Source organism: Sus scrofa, chromosome 3 (genome assembly GCF_054392235.1).
Source record: "Sus scrofa isolate SSC_HxYL_T2T_F1_AM1 chromosome 3, Sscrofa_HxYL_maternal_Yorkshire_Landrace_v2.0, whole genome shotgun sequence".
Lineage (NCBI taxonomy): Eukaryota > Metazoa > Chordata > Mammalia > Artiodactyla > Suidae > Sus > Sus scrofa.
Window position 1 is genome coordinate 83943394 of NC_139385.1, and position 24977 is coordinate 83968370.

General features: G+C 48.0%; 1 protein-coding gene across 5 annotated transcripts in view; it reads left to right on the top strand.

Moving 5' to 3' along the window:
• The window catches only part of ADD2 (adducin 2), a 110763-nt gene that overhangs the window by 40454 nt on the left and 45332 nt on the right, over positions 1 to 24977 (top strand). For 3 of the 5 annotated variants that reach the window (XR_014841724.1, XM_021087397.2, XM_085018973.1), the window contains exons 1-2: positions 15922 to 15997; positions 19978 to 20095. The gene's annotated coding sequence lies outside the window, so the exon portion shown is untranslated. Of the gene's footprint in view, positions 1 to 15921; positions 15998 to 16349; positions 16489 to 19977; positions 20096 to 24977 lie in introns of those variants that run through there. The other 2 variants (XM_085018975.1, XM_021087396.2) reach the window with 2 other exon arrangements.

Sequence of the window (24977 nt, forward strand, 5' to 3'; positions counted from 1 at the left end):
CCAGGGGTTCAGGGTCCCTGTTACAAGGAATCCTCCTAGAGCTTTTCCCTTAAGTGCACCAGATCCTCCTTGGGCTCCCTGACCTCTGAGCCCCCGATGTCTGCCAAGCTCTGGGGGGCAGGCCATCTTGTTCAGTCACGGTGATCTAGAAAGGGTTAACAAATATCTGATTAGCTATCCCAGGAGGGCTGGCCTTTAAAAGGAGGAGATATAGTAGGAAATAAACCTCCAAGAATGGAACTTCAAACACAGAGGAGTGGGGCGAGGATGTTCGGGCAGCCTGGTGAGATCTGGGGGCAGAGTGCCCCTGGCCCCAACTCTGCACCTGTGACTTGGTTTGCCCTGCCTCTCAGGCCCACACAGACTGGGCTCGTTTTGCCCTGTGCCTGACTTGTTCAGACAAGCACTGTGTGTGCATCTTCTTCTTAGGTGGCTGTTTAATGACCCAGGTGCATCTGTGTAATTAACCTTGGCCCATCGGTCCTTTTAAAGAACATCAGTGTTCAAAACACCCGAGGCGGTGCTCTGCTCACATGTACCCATCATCCCATGCCAGGGGCTCACACGCCTCTTCTCCCACCACTCCATTTGCATGGGGTGGAAGAGGTGAGATACTGCACATAGACTATCCCAGCGCTGCATTTGGGAAATAGGGTTCATTTTCTTGACACTGTCTTTCACCAGTTACAAATGGTAATGATTGGCTGTGGGACTCTGGAGAAATTATGAAGTGTTAATTAGCAGAAGCTCTGTGTATTTAAAATATATGGCATATTGAAATAACTATTAAATGAAGCCTACTTTCCAGAGTTGAGAAACCATCTGGTCCAAAAAGCTGAGGAGTTGAAATGGGTCTGCATATATTAAGAGAAATGTTTAAATGCTTAAGGAAATAGTCGTTTTGTGTCACTTTTGTTTCCTCAGATATAGGAACTGAGGCACAAGAAGCATGCCATGACTTAGCCATAGTCACTTCCTAGGCTACTCTAATGGATGTGCTGCCATCTCTCAGAGTGAAGGTTTAAACTGCCCCTTATGTCCAGAGGGCATGTTTAGAATGTGAAAGAATTATGGCTGTGGTTGTTTCTTAGAAGTCACATATTTCACACTTGATCCCAATGACTCATGACTCTTTGGGCTTAAAAGTGAAAAGCAAGCATCCCCTGCTATATTCGGCAGAGATGAGGAGGACAGAGCCTGAAAACGCAGTCCAGCAACTGATGACTATGTACTGGTGTGTCTTTCTTTGGATGCATCCCAACTGCTTGGCCTCAGTGTTTTCATTGGTTTAATGAAGTGGAAGGCAAGGGTTGGGCTGTGGATAGGTCAGGGTCTAACCAGGAAAATAGAAGCTTCAAGTATCTCAACAGAAGGAATTGAATGCAGGATATTTACCCAAGAAATGGAGGTGCTGAAACAGACAGAGCTTAGGGAGGAAACCCTGCGATTAGCCCAGGCAGGAAGTCTCTTCTCCCTCCAGGTTGGAGGGAATAGGGGAGGAGATGGTGTCATCCCAGCCCAGGGGCCAGGGTCACTCTGTGGAAGCTGGAACATGGGGACCTCTGGGATGAGAGCTCGGGCCATGGAGGGATTGCCACTTGAGGCAAAAAACAAGAGAGGAAATGCTCTGGCATCCCCCCATCTTGGGTCAGGGCCCCCTATTGCCTCCAACCCAACAGGAAGCCAGCTGGGTTGCGCAGGGAAGGCTGAGAAATAGGCTGGAAGCAGCCAAGGCCAAGTTGCTGTCGAAGTGCCCCTTAACTCTGACATTCAATGAGACCAAGAAATTCAGTGTATCCTCAAGAGTGTGCTGGTGGGACAGCCAGGCCCATAAGACCACACTGCTCTTTTATTTTTTTAATTTTTATTAAAAAAATTTTTTGGTCTTTTTTATAGCTGCACCTGCAGCATGTGGAAGTTCCCAGGCTAGGGTATGAATTGGAGCTGCAGCTACTGGCCCACACCACAGCCACAGCAATGCCAGATCCTTACCCCACTGAGCAAGGCCAGGGACGAACCCTCATCCTCATGGATGCTAGTTGCATTTGTTACCGCTGAGCCATGACGGGAACTCCACGGAGTGTCTTTAACCAGTGCCTGTCTGGCTGGATTGACCGCACAGCCCCTCATCAAAGGCGTCCTCTTCCCAAAGTAGGGGCAGTGGTGTTAGCTCTGACTTCAGCTCAGGAAGAGCTGCTTACACAGGCATCAGCTGCTGTGGAGTCTGAGGTGCTAACAGGCTCTATCTCATGGGCTTGAGACGCTTTACCAGGAAAGTGAGAGGTTAGTGTGTTTTCAGGTCCTCCCAACTCTGCCCTCTGGGACCCACCCCAGCCCCTGGCAGACGATGGCAGGACATGGCCCTTCCACCAGGCCGGGAAGAGGGTACCCACACAGCCATGTCCCTGGAGGTGGCTCAAGGATGGACTAAGTAACTGGAAGCCCTTTGTAATAACTCGCGGTCTTGCACTTCCTGACGGAGAAATGGGGAGTGGGTAGCGCCCAGCACAGTTTCCTACAAATCCACACTTCTCTGTTGCGTGAGGCCTTCAAACCCACCAGCTTCCTTGAAGGGCCATTCTGCATCACGAAGCACAAAGAACCACGGAGGTGAAGCTGGCTCTTGACTTTCAGGGAGGGGAGGCCTGGGGGGAGGGGGAGAACAGAGGCCACGCATGCCTTCGTCACTTATGTCCTGACTCATATATGGAGATGAGCCATAGCGAGGAAAGCTGCCAGTTTGGTGCCAAATGACAGGTCCGGGAGCTGAGACGAGAGAGAATAGAAAGACCTTGGCCAGGGGAAGACAAGCGGTCCAGCCAGAGCCTGGCAGAGGCAGGAAGGCGTGCGCAGTATGGGGGTGGGAAGGCCGGCTGGCTGTTGGTTGGGGCTGGATCTTTCATGTAGAGGGAGCCTTTCCTGTAGAGGGAGATGACGCCGGGGGCTTGAGCCTGAGCGGCTTGAAAGCCAAGGTGACCTTATCCTGCTGTCCAGAAAGAGGTGGCATGGTGCCACTCCCCCTGCCCTCAGCCCACGGGCACACGCTGGAAGCCAATCAGCTGAATGCAGAGGACTCGCGCTCTCGTAAGAGGAATCTCCTGATCCACTGGGGTTGGTACGTGGTACAAAGCCTGGTGACTGTCTGGCTGTGGACAGGACGTCATGGATAGTCTCAGGGAAGCATTTTAGACTTTTAACCATGGGTGTGGATTGGATTGAAAGAGCTGGCGCTGGAGAAAGAGATGAGTGAGTGGGGAAATGAAAGGAGTGAGATTTCAGGCCAAGGAACATGCGTATATTCTTCTTCCCATTTCTACTTTGGACTTGGGGGAGCAGCCTTTCTTGTTTTTGTTTTTGTGTTTTTTAAATTTTTATTCTTTCTATTACAGCTGCACCCACAGGATGTGGAAGTTCTGAGGCCAGGCATTGAATCCGAGCCTCAGGGCAGCGCTGGGTCCTTTTAACCCACTGCACTGGGCAGTGGATCGAACCCTCTCCGCTACAGAGATCAGAGCTGCTGCAGTCGGATTCTTAACCCACTGTGCCACAGTGGGGACTCCTTATTTTTGTTTTTAAACGTAGGCTCTTTTATTGGGTAAAGCTCCTCAACTCCCACCCTCATCCTGGGGCCTGCATGCAGTAGCCTCTCTTGTCTATCAAACTGAGCTTCTCAGGACCCAGTCACCTAAGTAAGAGCTCATGTTTCATTAGAGGCACATTCTTGTCTTCTTTGTGGACCAAGCCCTTTTCTATAAAAACATTAAGGCAAAAGTACTGATGTAGAGGTCTCCATCAAGTTCACTGAAATTAGAAAACTGGGGTTCTGTCATCCAAGTTTCCATGCTCCCAGGAATGGTTCTGGGCCCTTTGTAAGCCAGGGATGAGGAAATCTGGTGTGTGTGTTTTTTTGTTTTCTTTGTTTTTCTTTTTCCATCCAAAAGGATGAGACCACTTCTTGGTTGACCCTGTTAGAGACTGATGAACTGGAGCAGTCAGAAGCTATTAGCATTGCCCCAGTGAGCTGCTGTTCAATTTAGAAGCATTGACAGAGCCCAGGGAGATGCACCATCAGAGGTCGATGACTTGCATCCACACTTCATCCTGTGGCTGAAAGCCGGCCTCCTCCACTGTCACAGTGGCCCCACACAGTGGCTGATGGCATCTGCAAATTCCACACTTTTTTTTGTCCCAGGGGTCCCTGTTGCTATCATGTGCTGCCGATGACAATATTCTCTTACACCCTCACTCCTCAAAGCATGGTCTCTGGACCAGCAGCGCCAGCCTCATCCGGCAGCTTTTGAGAAATGCAGAGTCTCTCGGGCCTCCCTCTGGATCTGCTGTCTGAATTGGAACCTGTAGGTGAGCAGGATCCTCAGGCAATGAATATGCCCTTTAGGGTTGGAGAAGCGGGAGGCAGCTGGGGAGACCGGAAGTGTGAAATCAAAGTGTCAGGTGGCTGCTCTCCCTCCCTCCAAAGTTCCAGGAGAGAATCTTTTCTTTCCTCATCCAGCTTCTGGTGGCTCGTGGTGTTCCCTGACTTGTGGCTACATCACTCCCATCTCTGTATCCATCTTCATGTGGCTTGTAAGGTCAGCTGTGACGGGACTTAGGACCCACCAGGATAAAGTACGATGATTTCATCTAGAGATTCTTAATTTAATTACATTGGTAAAGATCCATTTTCCAAATAAGGTCATTTTTAATGCAGGTTCTTGAGTTGGAACATGGACTTACTTTTTGAGGGAAGGGGGCCACTCTTCCAGCCACTACAGATCCCCCCTTGGAATATTCCAGGCAACATGCCTCCAGCTACCAGTCCAGCCTGGTATTCTGACTTACCTGTACTACTGAATGCCGCCAAATAGTACCAGCCATGTTAATGCCTTTTCTATGACAGATGTTGTCCTCTATGTTTTGCATGGATGACTCCATTTGATTGCGCAACCCCTCAGGGCCGCTACCAAAATTTACCACTCCCACACTACAGATGAGGAAACTGAGGCAGGGAGGAGGAGTTCAGGAATCACCTAAGCTCTCACAGCTAGTAGAATCAAGCCTGGGATACCAGCCAGGCAGACTGACCCAGAATCTGTACCCTTTACCGTCGGTAATAATGCGTCTGAAATTATGGAGGGTTCAAAAGGTGGAGGAGATAGAGGGTACCAGGGCCCTCTGTCTTGCTTCTCAGGGGGGCTGGGCACAAAGAAGCCCAAAAAAACAGTGTGGACTCTCCTGCTCCCACCCTACAGTATGCGGAGGCTGGGGCACCCCCAACTGTTGGTGCATGGAAGATGGAGAACCATTACATACCAGTGAGTGGCTAACACAGTGCCTCCCATCTGTGTCTAAGGAGCAGAGGTGTAGCCACAGCGGGGGACATTACTTGGGGCAGGGATTGGTGGGGACTCCCTCCACCGACCCACCCAGGATGGATGCTCAGCTCTCTAGAGGGCACAGAGCTGAGCCCTGCATCCCTGAGATGGGGCGGGGGGGTGCAAATCAAGGGGACCCAGAAGCAAATTCTGATAGTTCAGGAGGGGCCAGGACCCTAGGGGGGGATGTCATCAGACCACCTCCCAGTGCACTAGAGGGAGCAGCCCAGGGAGTGCACAACTGACTTGAATTCTGGAAGGCCCACGTGCACGGCGCGTGTTTGTGGGGGACAGGATGAGACAGAGGCCTATGTGCCCTGCAGAGGGGCCTGCTTTCATTAGGAAGCTGGCAGCTGAGCCACACTCTGAATCCCTCATGAAGAAGCCACCCCGAAATCCAGGTGAGACATTTCTCATGAGAGAGGCACTGCCATGGCCACCGTTTAGAAATAAAGCACACACACAGTACGTGTATGCGGGTAACTGAATCACTTTGTTGCCCAGCAGAATTTATCCCAACATTGTAAATCAAGCATGCATCAATAAAACTTTTAAACATAAAAAAGAGAAATAATTAAAGCAAAATTTTTAAAGAAAAAAAGAAATAAAGAAATGAAGCACACAGTGCTGGAGGAACTTTTGCCCAAGGCCACACATCTGCCCTGGCCCTTGGCCCACAGTGCAGCGTGGGCTCTAGAATGGCAGATCATGGCAGGGTAGTGCTGAGCACAGTCCTGGGCATAGCAGGCACTAAAAAAAAGAAAAAAAAAAAAAGATTCTACTCTCAAACCTTTTTCATTTAACACTGTATATGTATGTGTTTTCATGAGACTGTATTTCCGGCCATGGCTAAATGCCTTGTGGGTGTTTATTATTATTATTATTATTATTATTATTATTTTTTTTTTTTGTCTTTTTGCCATTTCTAGGGCTGCTCCAGCGGCATATGGAGGTTCCCAGGCTAGGAGTCAAATCGGAGCTGTAGCCACCAGCCTACACCACAGCCACAGCAACGTAGGATCCAAGCCATGTCTGCGACCCACACCACAGCTCACAGCAACACCAGATCCTTAACCACTGAGCAAGGCCAGGGATCGAACCTGCAACCTCACGTTTCCTAGTCGGATTCGTTACCCACTGTGCCACGACGGGAACTCCGTGGGTGTTTATTATTAAGGAAGGTCTTTAGAAGAGTATTTAGTGTGGTTGCATCACTTGGCTAACACATGCCATTTGTGATTCCAGCATGTGATTCCTCATTTAATTTGCTTTAGCTGCCCTTGCTTTGAGTGCTGAGAGCAGGACCTCCCCTTCCTTCATCTCCCCCCAGGATTTTCTGCCTTGGTTAGTAATCCTTTGCCACCTTCTTTTTGACCCACACTGAGAGACTCACCCCTTTGTCCTGAGTTCCAAGGTTAATTGCCAAGAATTGCCAGAAGGCCTTTTGAAGGCACAAGCATGGCAATGACTGGACACAGCCTTTTATACCTGCGATAAATGGCCGGAACAAGAGGGTCAGAGAATCAGCTGGAAAAACCCACACCCAGTCCGGGCATTCTCACCGGTGATGCAAGCAGCATTGTAATCAGCAGTGGAAGCTCTAGATGACCTGCTCAGATGGAAAAGTGGAGCCCACCATTTAAAAATGGGTATCAGTCCCATATCTACTTGTGTCTTTTCCTTTCTTTCTTTCTTTCTTTCTTTCTTTCTTTCTTTCTTTCTTTCGTTCTTTCCTTCTTGTTTTAGGGCCGCACTTAGAGAATATGGAAGTTCCCAGGCTAGGGGTCAAGTCGGAGCTGCAGCTGCTGGCCTATACCACAGCCACAGCAACTCCAGATCCTTAACCCACTAAGCGAGGCCAAGGATCAAACCAGCATCCTCATGGATACTAGTCAGGTTCGTTACCACTGAGCTACAATGGGAACTCGCATTGACAAAGATACTTGTGTCTTTAGTACAGAAATTCAGCAGCAGACATAACCTGCCTAATTTTATTAAGCTCGGTTTGACATTCCCTTGAGAACATTTGATAGGGCAGTCAGCCCAGATGTACGCTTGTTGGCAAGACAGAAGCCAGACTATGATTTAAAGATTTAATTGGGAGTTCCCGTCGTGGCGCAGTGGTTAACGAATCCGACTAGGAACCATGAGGTTGCGGGTTCGGTCCCTGCCCTTGCTCAGTGGGTTAACGATCCGGCGTTGCCGTGAGCTGTGGTGTAGGTTGCAGACGCGGCTCGGATCCTGCGTTGCTGTGCCTCTGGCGTAGGCCGGTGGCTACAGTTCCGATTCAACCCCTAGCCTGGGAACCTCCATATGTCGCGGGAGCGGCCCAAGAAATAGCAGCAACAACAACAAAAGACAAAAAAAAAAAAAAAAAAAAGATTGAATTGTTACACTGTCAATAGACCACATGAGGACTGATTGAATAGTAGTGCTATTCTATCTACCAGGCTCTGGGCAAAGCTGGTGCCTACATTAATTGTCTCATGTAATCTCCCAAGGAGGTTCTGTTCCTCCCTCCAGTGCACAGGTGAAGAAAGTGAGTTTTTGAGAAATTGAGTAGCAGCTGAAAAGATGGAGAGCTGGGATTCGATCCTGGGTCCATAATGCTCTCCAGAGCCTAGATCTCAGCCATGGTGCTGCATAACAAAGACAACTCCCTGGGCTCTTAATGTGATGAGATCGCTGTGGACTCCTATTGAGTGATTTACCACCCTACCCCATCCCCACTCCCCACAATAGCTCTTTAAAAATTCTTTTAATGATTTTTATTTTTTCCATTATAGCTGGTTTACAGTGTTCTGTCAATTTCTACTGTACAGCAGTGACCCAGTCACACATACATGTATACATTCTTTTTCTCACATTATCCTCCATCATGCTCCATCATAAGTGACTGGATATGGTTCCCAATGCTACACAGCAGGATCTCATTGCTTATCCATTCTAAAGGTGATAGTTTGCATCTATTAACCCCAGATTTGAGTCCATCCCATTCCTTCCCCCTCCTCCTTGGCAACCACAAGTCTGTTCTCCAAGTCCATGATTTTCTTTTCTGTCGAAAGGTTCATTTGTGCCATATATTAGATTCCAGATATAAGTGATATCATATGGTATTTGTCTTTCTCTTTCTTACTTCACTTAGTATGAGAGACTCTAGCTCCATCCATGTTGCTGCAAATGGCATTATTTTGTTCTTTTTATGGCTGAGTAGTATTCCATTGTGTCTATATGCCACATCTTCTTAATCCATTCATCTGTCAATGGACATTAAGGTTGTTTCCATGTCTTGGTTATGGTGAATAGTGCTGCAATGAACATGCAGGTGCATGTGTCTTTTTCAAGGCAAGTTTTATCTGGATATATGCCAAGAGTGGGGTTGCTGGGTCATATGTTAGTTCTATGTATAGTTTTCTAAGGTACCTCCATACTGTTTTCCATAGTGGTGGTACCAATTTACATTCCCACCAACAGTGCAAGAGGGTTCCCTCTTCTCCACACCCTCTCCAGCATTTGCTATTTGTGGACTTATTAATGATAGCCATTCTGACTGGCGTGAGGTGTTAACAAATTTTTTTTATTATAGTTGATTTACAATGTTGTGCCAATTTCTGCTGTACAGCAAAATGACTCAGTCATATATATATATATATATATTCTTAGTCATATATATATTCTTAATCATATATATATTCTCAGTCACATATATATATGTATATACGTGTGTGTGTGTATTCTTTTTTATATTATTTTTCCATCATGGTCTATCCCAGAAGATTGAATATAGTTCCCTGTGCTATACAGTAGGATCTCATTGCTTATACATTCTAAATGTATGTTTGCACCTATTAACCCCAAACTCCCAGGCCATCCCACTCCCTCCTCCCTCCCCTTTGGTAACCACAAGTCTGTTCTCTGTCTATGAGTCTGTTTCTGTTTTGTGGATATGTTCATTTGTGCCATATTTGAGATTCTACATATAAGTGATATATGGTATTTTTCTTTCTCTTTCTGACTTACTTCACTTAGTATGAGAATCTCTAGTTGCCCCCACAATAGTTCTTGATTTTCCCTCTGCTTACCTGAAATCTCTCTACACCCAACACTGGGAATATGTAGGGCAGATCCCAGTGGCAGATCTGGGAAGGTCTTGGAAAGGATGTAGAGGATGGAAACTGGCATCAGTGGAGCACTTACTATGTGCTGGAGAAAGAACACTTCCAGACTCGGTGGTTTTCATTGACTCTGCGAATCAGAAATACAGGTAGCAGATCTATTTTCATTTTGGTCTCATCTTATTTATTTATTTATTTATTTATTTTAGGGTGGCATATGGAGATTCCCAGGCTAGGGGTTGAATCGGAGCTATAGCTGCCGTCCTACGCCACAGCCACAGCAACGCAGGATCCAAGCTGTGTCTGTGACCTACACCACAGCTCATGGCAATGCCGGATCCTTAACCCACTGCGAACCTGTGTCCTCATGGATGCTAGTCAGATTCATTAACTGCTGAGCCACGACGGGAAATTCTATTTTTGGGTCATCTTGATGTCTTTTTAAGTTTGGCCTTCTCATCCTAGTCTGGTCCTATCTTATAATATTATGTTCCTGTTTCACAGAAGGTGAAGATGCCTTCTCAGCCAAACATGGGTGTACACTGTTCGGCCTGCCTTGCTGTTGTAAATCTCAGGACACCATACCTAGCAGATGCAGGACCGGTAGCTGACAAACCTCACCTGCTGATAAATCCCGAGTCAGGATGTCAAGGGGCCCTCCTAAAGCCCAGTTCTCCTCACTCCTTTGCTTCCTGATTTGGTGGATGACCTGCCACCAGCATGTGAAGGGCAGTCTCAGAGTTGATGATAGTAACCTCTAAAGCGAGTTCCTATGCTTCATCACTTCTAAGGCACACATTTCCCCCATATTCCAACGCCTCTGAAATTGGGATGTGTCCTACAATTAATGATGACTTATAACTAGCAGTGGTTTTCCTTTCTTAGCAATATTTAAAATAACGATGTTGCTGAATAGCATTGAGAACTATGTCTAGATACTCATGTCACAACAGAAGAAAGGGTGAGGGAAAAAACTGTAACTGCAATGTATACATCTAAGGATAACCTGACCCCCTTGCTGTACAGTGGGAAAATTAAAAAAAAAAAAATAACGATGTGTCAGGAATTCTCATCCTGGCTCAGGGGAAACAAATCTGACTAATACCCATGAGGACGCAGGTTCGATCCCTGGCCTTGCTCAGTGGGTTAAGGATCTGGCATTGCCGTGAGCTGTGGTGTAGTTCACAGACACAACTGGGATCTGGCATGGCTGTTGCTGTGGTGTAGGCTGGCAGCTATATCTCTGGTTCTACTCCTAGCCTGGGAACCCCCATAGGCTGCAGGTGTGGCCCTAAAAAGACTAAAATAAAATAAAATAATGATGTGTCAATGAATTGAGGATATCTTATATTTGAAGAAATGCAGTGATGCCACTGTTTTTTATTTCTCAGTATAAAATCAATACCTGGGCTTATATCTCTGCCTTCACTTCTGAGGCCTGAATCAAAGATTTTCCTTGCACTGACCTGTGTGACCAGCCTCTGTGTCATTTCTCTAAGCAGGAGACACCCTAGGAGTAGGCTGACTGAGTCACCGGTATCAGCCCTTAAATCGTTGCCATGATGTTGACCTTGCATTTCCTCGGCCCCTAAATCGTATCAAGAGTGTTACAGACTCTCAGGAAGTTATGAAGTGGAGGGTCATACTTTTAAGATTTGTGGATTCACATATTTGTTTCTTCAATGTTAATAGAATAATCACCCACCTAGAAATGAGTTTGATTGAATTTCATTCAGTTTTCTAAATGTACACGTTTTATAACCTGGATGTGGGGTCAGGCTGGTTTCCTTGACAGTTGTCATTTTATATCTCTGATCATTAAGGTAGTTTTTGTGGTCAACTTAGTGTAGAAATTGCCTGGAGGTGATAATCACTATTAATTATGTACTGTATTTAATTTTCAGAAATCATGTTGTTTCCTGATCACCTTTTGCTAAAAGATATGTTCTTGGGGATTTCCTTTCCTTTCCTTTCCTTCCCTTTCTCTCTTTCTTTTTTTTTTTCCTTTTTCCTGGGCAGCTTTGGTTATTCCTTTTTTTTTTTTTTTTTTTTTCCCTGTCTTTTTGTCTTTTTGTTGTTGTTGTTGCTGTTGCTATTTCTTGGGCCGCTCCCGCGGCATATGGAGATTCCCAGGCTAGGGGTCCAATCCGAGCTGTAGCCACCGGCCTACGCCAGAGCCACAACAACGCGGGATCCGAGCCGCGTCTGCAACCTACACCACAGCTCACGGCAACGCCGGATCGTTAACCCACTGAGCAAGGGCAGGGACCGAACCCGCAACCTCATGGTTCCTAGTCGGATTCGTTAACCACTGCGCCACGACGGGAACTCCCCTTTCTCTCTTTCTTTCTTTCTCTCTTCCTTCCTTTTGTCTTGCCAGCAGCGTGTGGAACCCCCCGGGCCAGGGATCAAAGCAGTGACCCAAGCCACAGCAGTGACAATGCCAAATTCTTAACCCGCTGACCCACCAGAGAACTCCATATCTTAGGGGACTTGGTTTCATCTTATTTGAGAATAAAGGAAAAGAAAGACAATTAAAAGCATCTTGAGGAGTTCCCGTCGTGGCTCAGTGGTTAATGAATCCGACTGGGAACCATGAGGTTGCAGGTTTGATCCCTGGCCTTGCTCGTGGGTTAAGGATCTGGCGTTGCCGTGAGCTGTGGTGTAGGTCGCAGATGCGGCTTGGATCTGGTGTTGCTGTGGCTCTGGCGTAGGCCGGTGGCTACAGCTCGGATTGGACCCCTAGCCTGGGAATCTCCATATGCCGCGGGTGCAGCCCTGGAAAAGACCAAAAAACAAAACAAAACAAAACAAAAAGCATCTTGAGAAAAGACACTGCAGAGGAAAATAAATCATTTGGAAGACTCAAAAGTACTTACCTCTTATAATAACCTGCCATAGGAACCAGAAGAAAAACGTCAGAAAACTATTTAGCATCCTTTAAATAGTTTTCAAAGACATGGCTTCCAAGAAATAGGAGAAGGCAGTCATAGGAGAGAAGAGACTACGATGAAAACATCTGAGGCGAAAATGGAGATAAAGAAGGAAAGTATGCAAAAGAGAAAAGGTTCAATACTGGAATTACAATTCACATTAATTTTGCTGAATTAAAATTACTGAAGTTGGCCAATGGGGACCTGCTATATAACACAGACAACTCTACCTAATGTGCTGTAATAATCTATGTGGGAAAAGACTCCGGAAGAGAATGTATGTGTATATAAACTGAACCTTTTTGTGGGTTGGCAGAAATGATCACCACCTTATAAATCAACTATGTTTCAATAAGTCTTTAAAAATGGAAAAAAGGTAAAAAAAATTAATGAGGTTGGAAATAATGATAAGCATTATTAAACAGAATGCAAGGAGAATGTCAATAATAAAACTAATGAGAGGAAAAATGAAAAAAAAATTAGAGAGTAGCGATTCAACATATGGATAATTGGTGATCCTGAAGGAGATGCTTGAATAAGTGGAATGGAAGCAGTAACCATAGAGCTAATGGGCTACCATGTGCTAAAGAAAATGTGTGAATATATTTTTCAGGGTAGGCTACCTGCTGTAACAACAACCTCAGACTCTCTGATCAGATGCTCAGTGGGCTGCCTTCCCCGACATCCCAGCTCCTTCCATCTGGTGGCTATATCCTCCCCAGGGATCCCAGAGTTTCCACTGGATCCTCTGCATCCAGGAGGGAGGCAAGGAAGGAGAGCGTGGAGAAGGCAGCTCTGCTCTTAATTGCCTGGTTACAGGTGACACACGTCACTTCTGCCTACACTCATTGGCTTACATTTCATCTGGCCCTATCCCGAGGGAAGAGAGCTGGGAAATATGGGTGCCCAGGAAGAAAAGGAAGTGAGTTTGGTGAGCACATGGCATTGTCTCTGACACATAGATATGCAGACACACACAGAGAGATATACAAAAGCAGCTGAAATTGTTCTTTCCCTGCTATCTTCATGATAAAATCCAAAGCACACAGGATCATAGAGAGGAGTGAAAAGCCAAACAATATGCCTCCTATTTTTCCCTTCTTGTTCCTGATGCAAGGTGACATGGTGAGCCTGATTGCTCAGGCAGGATTCAGGCTGTCTCTACATAGACTTCCAGAGACCAGAACGTTCCCCACATGAACCTTTAGACCCTCCTTCCTTTTAGCATATTCTCTGCAGGTCTCACCACCCTCTCTTTCTGGGCCTGTTGACTCTTCTCCTCACCCTCCCCAAATCAGCAAGCCCCAAGTCCCATTGAAGGTGTGTATTTTCACAGCTTCCTCAGTATGGAGAGGGGAGGGATGGTGTCAGGTCCCCCCTCTGGTCCTAGATGCAAGATGTTCTTATCATTTTCTCCTGCACCCAATTAGTGAAGGAAAAAACCCCAACAGATCCAATTAAAAAAAACCCACATAGTAATTTTGACCTTAATGTGCTAAAAGAACATTATTTATTTATACATTTATTTCTACCTCTGTGGCCTAGGATAGGGTTTATTCTATTAGACATAAAAGGGCACAACATAAAAAATAAAAATGAAAAAAAAAAAAAAAAAAAAAGGACACAGCATCCAACAATTCCCTGGATTTCTTGGTTGGAGATGGGGTTAGAGGCAGGGGTAGTTTTGTCGTATGATTTGATGGGGTGCACTTGATTTTCCTATGGAAGGCTAAATGCTCTCAGATTAGGCCCCAAAGCAGAATCAACTGTTTTATGTTTGAACTTGACCAAGGTGAGACTTTTCAAAATATAGGTCCATTGGTTTTTAGGTAGAGTCTTGCCTGAAGGCAAAAGGTAGAGAAGATGACTGCTTGAAATCTGTGATTGGAGTTCCCGTTGTGGCTTAGTGGTTAATGAATCTGACTAGCATCCATGAGGACACAGGTTCAATCCCTGGCTTTGCTTAGTGGGTTAAGAATCCGGCATTGCCGTGAGCTGTGGTGTAGGCTGGCAGCTACAACTCCAATTGGACCCCTAGCCTGGGAACCTCCATATGCTGCGGGTGTGGCCCTAGAAAACAAACAAACAAAAAAAAAAGTGTCGGAGTTCCCGTCGTGGCGCAGTGGTTAACGAATCCGATAGGAACCATGAGGTTGCGGGTTCGGTCCCTGCCCTTGCTCAGTGGGTTAACGATCCGGCGTTGCCGTGAGCTGTGGTGTAGGTTGCAGACGCGGCTCGGATCCCGCGTTGCTGTGGCTCTGGCGTAGGCCGGTGGCTACAGCTCGGATTGGACCCCTAGCCTGGGAATCTCCATATGCCGCGGGAGCGGCCCAAGAAATAGCAACAACAACAACAACAACAAAAGACAAAAGACAAAAAAAAAAAAAAAAGTATCTATGACTGGATTCTAGGACAGCTTGAGGTGTGGAATCAGGGGATGTGTCAGTTCAATTAGCCTTTTGGATGAGCTTTTAGCCACAGATTATGCAAGTATGACTGATCTCTTCATGAAAGGGACTGAGTCTTTGAAGCCTGAGCCCAGCCATCCTGCTAGTTCCGCACTCTCTCTGCATCACCAGGGTTTCCCGAATCCCCCTTTCCTTCCCTTCACTGTAGGCATGAAGTCCGCATGGTTTTGCAACTGGTGCAGAGGCATCTGCCCAGTGGGTTAAAGCTCATGTGGGAGCCTCGAAGTCAGGACCTCCCTGGAAGCCCATGGTTCATGAGCCTGGACTAGAGACTTCCCCCCACCCCCAGCATTGTAATGATCTCTCTATGTACCTCCAGTAAGGCGATGATCCCCAATAGTTCCACGGCCCTGATCAAGTCACTCCATTTTCTGAGCCTCAGTTTCCTTACCTGAAAACTTGGGTGATGGGTCCTTGACCTCAGTGCTAATGAGAAGGGCTCGGCACAGCACTGACACCTGTTTGGGTTTAACAGCCCCAATTTTTTTTTTTTTTATTGAATCATGTCATCCTTCTTAGACCTGTAGCAGTCAAGGGGGTTAAAGGGTTCTTCCAGCCAAGGGAGCTTTCAGACATGGACAGAAGGAGAAGCTTTCCCATTTTTCTGTCTTTTTTTCTTTTTGCTTTTTAGGGCCACGCCAGCAACATATGGAGGTTCCCAGGTTAGGGGTTGAATCAGCTTCAGCTGCCGGCCTAAGCCACAGACACAGCAACTTGGGATCCAAGCCACATCTGTGACCTGCACCACAGCTGACGGCCACACCAGATCCTTAACCCACTGAGCAGGGCCAGGGATTGAACCCGCATCCTCCTGGATTCCAGTCGTGAGCATTTCCCATTTTTCTTTATAACTATTTTTGTCCTACGTGGTCACAGCAGTGGATAGCTATTGTAGAACCTTGGAACATTCAGAAGTACATGAAGAAGCTGATGATAAGCGTCAGCCATAATCCCATCACGTGGGGGCATGAGCTTTCGCCCTATCTGAACACACCAGGCCGGGTGTGGTTGGGGCCCTTACTCAACGGTCTCCATTTACTCTGCAAAGTAACCACAGCAAGGCCTTAAGCAGCTTCCCCCTCACTTTTGGAAGATTCATTCAGGGATCGGTGAGTTTGGGCTCTGGCTTCAAGTCTAAGGCTTGGAGCAAATGCCATGCTGTCCTTGTCTGGGGCCAGGGCCTGGGGCTTTAGAGGTTGGTACCACCCACGGGGCAGCCGAAGCCGTGTCAGCCATGGGGGCAGCTGGGAAAGGACCCCTTCCTGCATCTTTCTATGTTGGGCTCCAGGTATGGGCAACACAGACTGTCTGTTCCTGTCTGGACTCTTTCCACTGAAGAGGCAGGAGACAGGCACCTGCCTCCCTTGTGCGCACTCGTGGGGCTTAAATGGGATTTTGCCAAAAAGTCAGACCACTTGAGCATCTGTTACTCCTCTCCTAGACCTTCCATTTCTTTTATAGCTTCATGGAATGACCCCCAGAAATGCGATTTCATACTCCAATGGTTCCATCTACCTGGGCTTCAGTAGACGGGGAAGAAAATGGCCAGTGACAGGGAGCATCTTTCACGATTTGTGATCCCCGGCTGCCCTCCTAGGAGGTGAATCCCGGCAGAGTCTTTGCGGAGGCGGGTCAGAAGTGTGAGGATGCAAACTGGAGATGCCCAGAGGGAGCTAGAGGGTATCGGGGTAGGGCAGGGGAGGGGGTGCCAGAGAAAAGTGGTGAGAGAGTTGGAGACGGGGGTGGGGCTGAGCTTTGCGGAGCTGAGCGGGGTGTGTGGTGGTACCTTCTCCTCCGTCTCACACCATCGGTGTTCCATTGTGGAGTTGGATTTGTTAGAGCTGCAGTCAATCAATTGTAATCAATTGCTGGAATTCTGCCTCAAAAGAGTCCAGAAGCGTGTCTGCCAGAGCAGGCCTGCCTGGCCATTGGGTTATATAACAAAAGAACAGGTTATTTTAGAGCCGGTGCCTGCCATGTACCCCCCCCCCCCCCCATTATCACTTGGCCCCTTACTCTGAAATGAAGCTTCCCTAGGGCTTTATCTTTGGGAACTCAGGACCTGGACGGTGCTGCTTTGCTGAACCATCCTAACTCCTCCCAGTTCCCCTTTAGTTGAGTTTTAATGCAATTAACATTTCTTCAGCACCTACCTGGCACCAGGCCCTATAGCAATACAAGGGGTAGAGAAATGGCAAAGATACAGGCCCTGCCTGCTAGGAGCTCATGATAATAGGTTGTTGCTGTTGGGTTGGAAGTGGAATGAAAGAGGAGGGTGACCGTGATGGGAGAGCCTGAGGATCCGGAGTTCGGGGGGCTTCCAGGAGGAGAGGGCAACCTGTGCTGAAAGGAGATGGCAAAGAGGAAAGAGTGCTCCAGGCAGAGGCCAGCAAGGACAAAGCAGGGGGGCCTTCTGGGTCCTGGGAGTAGCCCCAGAGCACCAATGATAGGCAGGGAGGGCAGGGCTGGGCACTGGGAGGCCCACGGTGCTTTGGGGAGCAGCCATGAGGGGCCTCATTCGGCAGGGAGCATCCTTGAGAGGAAGGGAGTGTCCAGAGAGAGAAAGGCATGGTCCCCCGTGCCCCTGGTCAGGGATGAGTGGGTTTGAATTTCCACCATGGAGCATGCATTTGGTTTGCAAGAGCAAATTTAAAGTTTTACATTTGATAAGAATGAAAAGGATAGCTGTCCCTTTGGTAGTACAATCTAAATTTGACTAAATTTTGGCTAGAGGAGCAGATACTAGGGAAAAGAGGGGGGAGGGATACTGCCCCATGGGAGGAGGCAGGATAGTGACAGACATGGGCCAGATTTGCATTTTCATCTATTTATTTTTTATTTTATTTTTCTGCTTTTCAGGGCTGCACCCATGGCATATGGAAGTTCCCAGGCTAGGGGTCAAATTGGAGCTACAGCTGCCAGCCTCCACCACAGCCATGCGGATTCCTAGCTGAGTCTGCAACCTACACCACAACTCTTGGCAATGCAGATCCCTAACCCACTGAGCAAGGCCAGGGAGTGAACCTGCATCCTAATGGATTCTAGTGGGGTTCGTTTCCACTTTGTCACCATGGGAACTCCCAGATTGCCGTTTTAGAACAGTCTCTCTGGCTACTGATTGGATGCCGGTGGAGGGGGGGGGGTATGAGAGAGGGAAGACTAGTCAGATACCGTGAAAGGAATGGGAGTGACATTGGCCTGATTCAGGGCGTGGTATTCTGGGTAGGGAGATATTTAGGGATCCCAGGGCCTAACTCCTCCTGCCTCCCAGTCAGCTTGGCTGCACACCAAGAGCAGGGGACTGGTGGCCCAGGGGTGTCAGGCTCCCAGGAAGTTCAGACATGCTCACTAAATGGTGGTACCCCTGGCTTCTCAGTTCTACCCTTGAGGCCTGGGTGGCTGGAAGCTGGGGTCAGCTAGGCTGGTGAAGCACATGCTGGGGAAGCCGAAGACGGAATGGATCATGATCGGGCCTTGAAAGCACAGCAGGCACGATTCAGAGGAGTCTGTTGGGCCAGGGTCCCCCGAGGCACACCCAGGACTACCTCTGTGCCCCAGGTGCTGGACCCTTCATCAGACCTCTTTCTTGTTGATCTGGTTGTTGATCAAGACTTGCTGATCTGGGAGTTCTCACTGTGGTTTAGCAAGTTATGAACCCAACTAGTATCCATGAGGACGCAGGTTTGATCCCTGGCCTTTCTCAGTGGGTTAGGGATCTGGCATTGCCATGAGCTGTGGTGTAGGTCACAGACGAGGCTCAGATCTGGTGTGGCTGTGGCTGTGGCATCGGCTGGCATGTGCAGCTCTGATTTGACTCCTAGCCTGGGAACTTCCATATGTGCGGGTGCAGCCCTAAAAAGAAAAAAAAAAAAAAAAAAAGAGTTGCTGATCTGGTACCCATGCTGGCTCTGCCCAGCCTGACTCTGCAGTCAGAGATTTGGCAGGCTTGAGGACACAAGAGAATGTTTAAAATAATTCTTTGCCTACAATACCTCTCGGGGCTATTTTCATTGTAATCAGAGGATAACAGTATAAGCCAAGGAGTAAAGTTCTAATAGTGGAATTGCAACATGGATGGAGATGGGGGGAGGGATTATTCAGGGTTCAAGTGTATACTTATCCACAGGACAAATGTTCTGTCTTCTTACATGAAGGACACAGGTCCTTTCTGGGGACAGAAGATTAATTCTCTCAGTGGACACAAGAAATAGCTCAGACTCTGAAAATCCAAACCTTAGCAGAGAGCTGTGGTGGGGGTGGGCGTGGGGGTGAGGATGCTCTGAGGGAGACAAGCATCCCTTGGGTGTGAACAATAAGCACCTAAGTGAGAGGGACCAAAAAAAGATAAATATCACTCGTCCTTTTTTAAAGCATGTTGATGATTAACCCTTTGATGACCTTGACCTCCAGGATTTGGGGATTAGTTAACTCTCCCTTGTTTGTAAGACATGATCAACTTTACATTTGTCCTTCAGTAGTCCTTTATGACCTGTTACCCAGTCATCAGCTGGGAACCTTTCTTCTCCTTAAACTCTTGGTAAAATTGTCTTGAATCCACCAATTCATGGCCGGGGCAACTCCAATATCCTCCCATTCCCCCGGGGTGTGATATTCTTCAGGCTTCTCCTGCCTCTTTGGGCTGCATCCAAAAATAAGTCACACCAGGATCTGTGAGTTTAGGAGGTGTTAGTGAAGTATGGGGGGTGGGGGGTCGGGAAGGGATCCGCCCCCCAGCCCACCCCCCTTTGCTCATGCCCTTCTGGGCTTGCGCAGAGTTCTGCGTCCTCCTCTTAACACCGTGTGTGGCAGCCTCTCTCTTCTGGGCTTCCCTGGCCAACACTTGGCAAAGGCATTTTCCAATTCCTCTCTTTGAAAGGAATTTTGATCCCAACTATAATGATAATAAAGCCTTCTTTACCTTTTTGTAGATGTAATTTGCTTTTCAAATAAAAATGCATCTTAAGTTCATTTTTAAGAATTTCCCAGCAGTCCTTAAAATAAACCTGCACCCAAAGCTGCTGCAAAAACAGGGCAAGAGTCATGGTGGTGTGGACAACACCCTGATATCTGTCGTGCTTGTGTTTTCCAGTTTCCACCCAGATGTCTGAAATCCTATAGCTGCGGTCAGCAATCCCCAGAGTGGAGTGCAGTGTGGAGGCTGAGTGCTGAGAAGAGGCAGCCTGGGGCAAGGCTGGTCCACCCTCCTGGTAACTAGTGGGTAGTTTTTGGTGGGGATGGGGGGTGGGGTGGGGTGGTGAAAGACACTTTTTGGTTGGCTCGTCTTATCAGGATGAGCTTCTGAACCCTCAGGCCTACGCCATGAACTCCCCTGATCCTGATGCCTCAAGAGCTATCATGGCATCTGAAAGACCTTAGAGGTCCCTTGTCCAGCCCCCAGCAAGAAAGAAGCTTCTCTCCAGCATCCTGTAGTCCTTCTGACTCCAGGGAGAGAGCTCACCACCTAACAAGGCAGGCTGTCCCATCTTCTCGTCACCGAGCAACTCCTGCTGGTGGAAAGTTCACCCTCCCGCTCTCGGCTAGAATCTGCCTGCCTGCAACAACCACTTGGTCTCCTGGTTCTGGCCGCTAAGGTTCTAAGGAATCAGCCCAATCCTTCTTTCACGTGGCAGTCCAACAGCTCTTTGGGGACAACTGGAGTGGAAGAGTTCAGGATCTGGGACCATAGACAGGCCTGGTTGAAATTCTAATGCACTGTTATCTGTGTGATCTTGGGCAAGTCAGTTAACCTCTCTGATTCAGTTTCGTTATCCATGAAGCTGAGACAGTAATGTCTGCCTCACACAGTGGTCCTGGGAATGAACATCAATCACAAATAGACGTTGCCGGGTGCCATTCCGTCCCCAATTCTCCGACACCAACTGGATGTGCTTCAATCCAACTTAAGTCTGACACTACCTTGAGTTAAAGGGCACATAAGCTAAAAGGCAAGATCATGGATGAGCTTCCCCTCACTTCAGAGGCCACCTGCACTTCTGACTGACTTGACGGTAAATGTGGGGGTTCCCACAACCTCGCTTTCAGTTTTGTTAATTCCCTAGAATAACTCGCCAAACTCACTAGAAGTGCTGAAACTGTGATTACAGTTTTATTATAAAAGATCCAACTCAGGAACAGCCAAAGGAAAGAAGAGCTGCCCTGCGCCCTCCTTGTGGGATTCCTCACCAGCCCAGCAATGTGCTCACTCACCAACCAGGACGTTCCTTCAGGCCTCGGTGTCCAGTGCTTTTTGTTCTTTTTTTTTTTTAGAGCCGCACCTGTAGCCTATGGAAGTTCCTGGACTAGGGGAATTGGAGCTGCAGCTGCTGACCTACACAACAGCCACAGCAATGCCGATTAACCCACTGAGTGAGGCCAGGGATCAAACCCATGTCTTCATGGATACTAGTAGGGTTTGTTACCATTGAGATTTCTTTTTCTTTTTTTTTTTTTTTTTTTTTTTTGGCTTTTTGCCTTTTCTAGGGCTGCACCCGAGGCACATGGAGGTTCCCAGGCTAGGGGTCTAATCGGAGCTGTAGCCACTGGCCTACGCCACAGCCACAGCAACGCAGGATCCGAGCCACATCTGTGACCTACCCCACAGCTCACGCCAGATCCCCAGCCCACTGAGCAAGGCCAGGGATCAAACCAGAAACCTCATGGTTCCTAGTCGGATTCGTTAACCACTGAGCCACAATGGGGACTCCGAGGTTTCTTTAATAGGAGTGCATGTGGTATTACTAGGCCCAGTTGGTTAAATCAATTGCCGCTTGATTGAATGCAACGTCCGGCCCCTCCCTCACTCCCTCCCTCGATGGTTGGGGTGGCGCTGAAGTTGCAACCTCAGATCTTGTGCTTGGTCCTTTTCAGTGGCCAGTCCCTCCCTTGCAGTATCTAAGTGCTCACCAAAAGTCACCTTATTTGCATAAAAACTCAGGCTTGGAGTTCCCTTGGTGGCTCATCTGAAAGGCATTTGACTAGTATCCATGAGGATGCAGATTTGATCCCTGGCCTTGCTCAGCGGGTTAAGGATCCGGTGTTGCCGTGAGCTGTGGTGTAGGTTGCAGATGAGGCGTGTAGATCAGTGGCTACAGCTCCGATTCAGCCTCTAGACTGGGACCCTCCATATGCTGTAGGCGCAGCCCTAAACAGACAAAAAAACAAAAAACAAAAACAAAAAACCCCCCTCAAGCTTGGTGAAACGGCTCATTATGACTAACAAAAGACATGGATCTGGACATTTTAGAAATCCCATAGGTTTTGGAAGCTCTGTGTCAGGGACTGAGGCCGGAGACCCCAGATACTCTTGACGACTTCACATCTGGCCCCACAAACACCGGACTCCCGTGATCTTCAATGCCTGCTTTCCCCCTTTTCTGTGATCTCCAGGTTAACATGTTCCAGCTATGTGGTCAGAGAATGAGGCATTCTCGTCAGCCTTTTTTTCCCCCGTGGATTTACTTTTTGTTAATATAACTCAAGATTGAATTAGTCTGGGGACTAAAACATATAATTACAGTTATTTAGTATGCACCTGTTTACAATTGAATCATAAGCCTCTCATTACTTTAGTTCCTCATGCTACGATGATTCTAGCCCCAAAATGACACATAATAAGCATTTGCTCCGCACCAGGCGCTGTTTGAAGTACTTCACATGCACTAACTCACCTAATCCTCACAACAACCTAAAGAGGCGTTAAAGAGGTGCAGTCCCCATTTAATAAATGGGGACGCTGAGGCACAGAGAGGTTAGGTAATTTGCCCAAGATCACACAGCTGATAAGGGGCATAGCTGAGATTTGAACTGGTGGTCTGGTTCCAGAGTCCCTGCTTTTTCACCCCGAACCTGTGTATGACTTTGATCACCTCCCAACATTTGGGGAAGGGAAGGAGGGAGCACAAGAAGATGCGTCTGGTGCGCAAGACCAAAAAGTGCATCCTGACCCCTGCCGTCATGGTGACGGAGTCAGGGCTTCCATTTCCTACCCCACCCCCATCAGAGCCCATCTTGAGCAGCCCTCAGGGGCTGGGCTCTAAGGAGGGAAGGTGGGCCTGGGGGCTTCTGTGCATCGGGCCCAGCACTTCTTCATTCCTCAAGCTTTGTGGGGGGAGAGCTGCTCAGCCTTCACAGGCCCATTCCTGGGAAATGCAGCCACTCCAAAGGGAAGGGAGAGGACCAGCCTTTTCCTGCCCAGATGAAAAGGACTGAAGCCAGGAAGGTTCAGTATCAGGCTGTTGGTCCCAGAGAAGGTGACAGCTCCAGTGGTTCTGGAGCTGGTAGGACCTGGCATCTTGTAAGGAACACAGGGATCTCCATGCTCACATCCAGTGTGCCCCCTGGTAGGGGTTGCTTGTTGCTGTTTGAAAAATAACATCAAAGATTTGGGGCTGTGCAGGTGCCAAAGAGAATTAGAAGGGATGAGTGCATGGGGGCGGTGCCTCTGGAAGAATTCTGGTCTGCAGCAGTGTCTGCCCAGAAGAATCTAGGTGGTGACCCCATGTCTGCATGGCTTTGATGCAGTCCCATTGCATTTGACCTTGCAGTCTTTGCTTGCTTCCTAAGTTCCAGAGATGAGGCTGGTGGGAGCATGATGCGGGTGAAGTATTCTTAATGAAGCCCATGCATGTGGGATTGACTTGAAACCACAAGGTGACCAGCTCCTGTGTGTTCTTTGCAGATGTTTCTCTTCTGGCATTTGGCTTGAGGAAGAGGCATTGGGGGGAGGCAGGAAGAGGGTCTCTTGCTCCAGGAAACCTGGATCTCCCACCCTTCTGCCTTTTCTACATGAATCTGTCTTTCTCCATACAGCACCAGAGCTGGAAGGGGCCCCAGAGGTCCATTCTGTCCCCTCCTCCATCTAGGGATGGACACAGTCAGACTCAAAGAGGGAAATTACTTGTCCGAGTCCATGAACTAGAGAATGTCAGAAGCGGGGCAACACTGCAGGCTGTGACTTCTAGTCCAGAGCTAATTCGACCAGAAACATCCCCGAGGGACTCAGTCACTCTCCACTTAGATTAAGAATCTGGCTTTGGGAGTTCCTGTCATGGCTCAGTGGTTAACGAATCCAACTAGAAACCATGAGGTTGCGGGCTCGATCCCTGACCTCGATCAGTGGGTTAAGGATCCGGCGTTGCTGTGAGCTGTGGTGTAGGTCACAGACGTGGCTCGGATGCCGAGTTGCTGTGGCTCTGATGTAGGCCAGTGGCTACAGCTCCGATTAGACCCCTAGCCTGGGAAACTCCATATGCCGCGGGAGCGGCCCTAGAAAAGGCAAAAAACAAACAAACAAACAAAAAAAAATCTGGCTTTAATTGGCATTAAGTACAATCTCAAACATTCTAACAACCTGCCAAATATGTTTCAAAATATGTCTTTCGAGAATGTTTGTTGTGTTTGTTTGTTTGGGGCTGCCACGTGCAGGTGACTCCCTCTTCCATCCTCCATCCCATCCGTGTGGCTGTCGAGGGTGGCGCCAGCTGGTGGAGATCTGATGAGGGCTTTCATGAGGAGCCGACTGACTAGTGACAGAATTAAGATCAGAGGTCATAGTCTCATAAACTTGACAAAACCGGTTGTGGTGGCATTTGGAGGACACTTGTCGTCCCAGGTTGGAGTGGGAAGAAGGGCCTGGATGGCCTTGGGAAGTGGCACCTGACACTGGCGTTAGAGGCGCTGTGCCATCTTTGGCAGGCTAGCTAGAAATGGTCGGCATCTGGAATGGATATCTTCCGTTCCACAACACAACCCCTAACATCTAGCCAGTAGTATTTTAACCCTGACTGCCCATTAGAATCACTCAGAGCTTTTAAAAATCCTGATGTCCAGGCCATGCCTCAGACTAATAATATTAAAATCACTGATATCAGTAATTTTTCAAAGTTCTCCATGTGGTTCCAATGTGCACTCAAGGCTGAGATCCCTGCTCTAGGCCAAGGGTTCAGGTCTGTCCCTGGAGGGATCCTGTCCATGTGTCTTCCTTTGAATTTGCAATTTGCCTTTTGCAAAGGAGAAGAATGCAAAATAATAATAATAACAGCAACAACAATAATATCAATCAGTGGATCACCCAAGTGTTCCGGGCTAGTG